At 37.8% G+C, this 4449-nt stretch overlaps 1 protein-coding gene across 26 annotated transcripts in view; it reads right to left on the reverse strand.

Moving 5' to 3' along the window:
- The window catches only part of PPIP5K2 (diphosphoinositol pentakisphosphate kinase 2), a gene marked incomplete at its 3' end in the record, with an annotated part of 91203 nt that extends 86854 nt beyond the window's left edge, over positions 1-4349 (reverse strand). For 18 of the 26 annotated variants that reach the window (XR_014020526.1, XR_014020527.1, XR_014020530.1 and 15 more), the window contains exon 1: positions 4097-4347. Of the gene's footprint in view, positions 1-4096 lie in introns of all 26 variants that reach the window. The other 8 variants (XR_014020528.1, XR_014020529.1, XM_081281166.1 and 5 more) reach the window with 2 other exon arrangements.
- Positions 4350-4449: the final 100 nt, after the last annotated feature.

Genomic DNA, 4449 nt, shown 5'->3' on the forward strand with positions numbered 1-4449 from the left:
ATAAAAACCTAAAAGTAATGAACATTGTTATCTGATAAGTAACTAGTTAATGCAGAGCTTCCTAACATGCTGCCTCACCATAAATGAGCTATATATATGTTACAAAATTGTCTCAGCCATCAAGACAGCTATACCCCCTGGCCAGTTGCCTCCAGTAGCATTCTTTTCAGTTTCCCAAAATACAGGACATATACAATAATTTTCTATGTCTGCCTTAATGTGAAAAAAGTTGAGAAGCACTTAGTTAATACTGTGGGATAGGGATATTTTCCTCATTTTAAAAATGCTTGTACATCTATGTATGTTCATTATTTCATTATAAATGAATACTTGAGGCTCAAAAGTTGAAGTACTGAGAACTTGATGAAATCATATTCAATGATCACATAGGTCAATAAGAGTGGCAAAATGTCAGATATTAGTTAAAAGTAAAAAATCAGCAATCCATAGTTTTTATTACATTACTGAAATACTTAATAAATTCTTGGAAAACTAAAAGTATAGAATAAACCTTTTTTTCCCTCTCATTTACGTGGCATACATATGGTACAAAATGAAATAAAATGAGCCCTGTAGGAGATCTAGGATATTCTAAATGGTTTATTTCACTTAAACTCTGGTAATTGAACCAAATGCATTATATATATAACATTTTCAACATTATTCAGCATTTTGAGCCACAACCCTAGCCCCATAATCAATAATTCTCAACTAGACAATCTATATTTTAATAAATGGATGAACAGCTATATTTGGGTAACTCTCTAAATCTATGCAAAAGACAAGCATTACTTAACCCTGATTTCTAAATTTGAAATGAGCACCATCCTGTCAATAAGTTTCCACACTCAAAGCAGTAGTTCTCCAACTTCAGCATACATCAGAATCACCTAGAGGGCTTGTTAAAAGTACTAAACTGTTTGTGGGGTGAGGGCCAATATTTTGAGTTTTTAAAAAGTTCCAAGCTGATGCTGATGCTGTTTGACTAAGAATCACACTTTGAGAACAATTACTATATTCTTTGACAATACTGGGTTTGAATGCTTTTTCTTAAATTTGTTCAGCTGTGTCCTTAAAAGTTATTGAACCTGTCTAACTATCATCTGTAAAATAGGATTATAAATCTCATGTATTTCTTGAAGACTAAATGACAATAACAATGACAATGCTTCAAAAACCAGTTTATGTTAAGCACGTAATAAATGTTAGCTGTTTATATATTCTGTTAACTGTGATAAATAAGACAAGATTTTTTACCTTATTCTAACTATCAAAGAACAAAAACAACTCAATTTAGAGTCTAACTACTTACCTTCCATCCAAGGAAGCCACAGAAACTTCTTTGTCAATGCTGCTGCTGGAAACCTCACTACATCTTTTCCAGTCTCACCACACTACTTGAGACTATCATAAACACTACTGCCCAGGATAAAGAGTCTTCTCTTTCATAGCTTTATTGGTCCTGGCCAGAGCTACTAGTACTCAAAAAAATACCTTGTTTAAATCCCATGAGTCCTACACAGTATTCAGAGGCCCCTTGGCTGAATACAAAACTCTGTCCAAGTTTTCATTGTAGCCCTTTCCATAAATTCCCTCAAGGCCCAGTTTTAATACTATATCTCTGCTCCCCAAATCAGAGAAAATTAGAACTCCAGTATTGCTGCTCAACCTGAACACAGATACATAACCAGTTTACCTCATGTCCCCAAAGCATTTTCCAATGGAATCACTCTTATAAATGGTGACTAAATTCTAAGGCATTAATAGTAAACTGCATAAGAGGGTATTAAATAGGCTTCTTCAGGATGGCAAAGGCAAACTAGTAACATTTCTAAGGTTATTTATTTTTAAAAAGTCCAAGTTTCATACAACCTTCACATTGATTTTTTTTTTCCTTCTTCAAATGTTCATATAGTACCCTTCTGCTGAGCCTGCATTTCCTTCTCCCTGGAAATCACTCCTCCCCTGTAGGAACAGGAAGTCTTATTCTTCCTTAAATAAATGATGGAAGGCTTCAATAAATGCTCTCCTAACAACTATCATGCCTCTGGGAGGCCCTAACTACACAACAAAACCCTCTCCCATCCAATATGCTCCACAATATTTCAGATCTATTTTTACAACTGAGTTGGGGCTTGTTTCCCTTCCAAATTTATTACGAAAAATTTCAAATATTCAGAAACGATGAGAGAACAGTTCACTAAACAACCATATGCCCACCATTAAACTCAACAATGATCAACTTTTTTTTATATTTACTTTTTATTTATGTAACCACATACATATGCATATATTTACTGCACCATTTGAAAGTAAGCTGTAGGCATCAACATACATGACCTCTAAATACAGTGGCATTCATCTCCAAAAAATAATTGCATCTTTCTACTTAAACACAATACCATTTCCATCTAAGAATATTATTAAATTGTTCTACAATATTGTCTATACGTAGTTGCCTGGTAGCTTTTGAAAAACAAGGATCGCAATTATATATTTTCAGTTCTTAGTGTACAGCACTTATTTGGGTGATTAATAAATGTTCTAGGGTTGGGGATGTTGCTCAGTGGTAGAGTGATTCTAGCATGCAGAAGACCCTGGGTTCAATTCCCAGTACAAAAAATTCTATCAATTGTTAATTTTAATATACCCTCATAACTACTCTATATGTCATATGAGTTTAAAACTTAAATAGAAAGCTTTGATTTTACTCCTATAAGCTTCCTGCACATCAATCAGTCACTAGTTTTAAATAAGCCTGTGCTGCAATAAGTATTTGGGATTTTGAACTAGTTAATTCTGCATCACAATACTGATGCTCCATAAAGATATAGATCATGTCTGTCACTTGTCAGACACAAGTAGAAACACACAAAAATTTTTTAAATGAATGAATACTTTTAGCCACTGAAATTGTTGATGAAAAAAAATTGGAATTGTGTAAGAATAATGGTAGGACAGTAGAATGCAGATTTTGGAACCAGAGAGATTTAGTTTCTAATAGAGATTCAAATGTTTACTTGCAGCAAAAGTTTACTGGGGAGAGTGTTACTTGACCTTTGTAAGCCTCAATTTCTACCTTTATAAAACAGGGGTAAATTTTGAGGAGTGACTGTGTAAAGCACTTGTCACAATGCTCATTAATGGAAGCTACTTTCATTATTTTATCCATCTGAAACAAAAACTATATATTTCATTGAGGAAATTATAATAGCAAAACAAAATTCTATCCCAGTGTAGGGCTAGGATGCTAGTTGCTGAAGTCAGCCATGCTTCTTACTTCTACAGCTAAACCTTCCAGCTTGCTAAACCAAGATAACTATTACTTACAGTACTCCAAAATCATAATCTGCCAGGAAGTTGCCCAGAACCTCCTGAATGAGATCCAAAGGTCACTACCCACAAACCAGGATGTAATAGTCTCCAATCGATTAGGTGCAGCAGTGAACTGCAGCCTCCCGACCATAACAGAAAACTGCAACAATGCACAAGGCTTTTGTTCTTTTAAAGTGGGCGTGGAGGCGCAACAAGCAAAGGAACAAAGAATAAGGAATGGAAATTATTTAAAATAGCCACTTCTAGGGCTGGGATTGTGGCTCAGCGGTAGAGTACTTGCCTGACAATGTGTAACTGGGTGCGATTCTCAGCACCACATATAAATAAGTGAATAAAATAAAGGTCTATCAACAACTAAAACTAAAAATAAAAAATAAATAGCCACCTCTACCCACAGCGGTCCTCAAATTCGAAGGTGCTAACCTTTGGTGGAACTAGTGGCAGTTAGGGGAAGCTCCGCAGTTCCCTAACTTAGCTGCCATTTGTGGAGTTTCAAAACCAAGAAACTTGAAAAAGGAAAGCAATGGAGGGGGAGGAGAAGGAGGAGGCGGAGGAAGGGACAACCAGACGCAAGGGACCCTGAGGGCTGTAGTGTCACTCTAAGCCCGCGAAGCCGTTCGACCAACACATGCCCTTTCAAGGAGCCGCCTGTTTGGGGTCCTTAAAGCAAAGGAGGCAAAGCAAATGCCTACCAGCGGCGGCAACCATCTGGAGATCAGTTTCTGTATCTCCTGTCCTCCATTGATCTTGGGGCCCTCACCTGACTCGGACGCGGTCGTCACGCGAGCTGCTGGAAATAGCCCGACACACATAGGCTTCAGTTTCTTCCCCTTTTAATTCTGGGGACAAGGGCGGGTGAGGTTTTGGTCCTGAGACTTCAGCTGTTCAAGGGGACGGGGGTCTTCTTTGTTCAGCAGCAGCTAAAGAGCCACATAGAGGTAGCTGAGGCACTACTACACCTCTTGAATCCCGGGCACGCCTCTTCTTCACCCGCCTAGGGTCTCACACACAAATTTGACCGGGCGGAACAATTTCCGGCAAGAGCCCAACGATCCGCCCTAATCTTTCCGGACCGAGGTTCCACAGGCCCAGGAAGGACCCACTGGGGTACTT

Source organism: Spermophilus citellus (genome assembly GCF_964194105.1).
Source record: "Spermophilus citellus genome assembly, chromosome: 1".
NCBI lineage: Eukaryota > Metazoa > Chordata > Mammalia > Rodentia > Sciuridae > Spermophilus > Spermophilus citellus.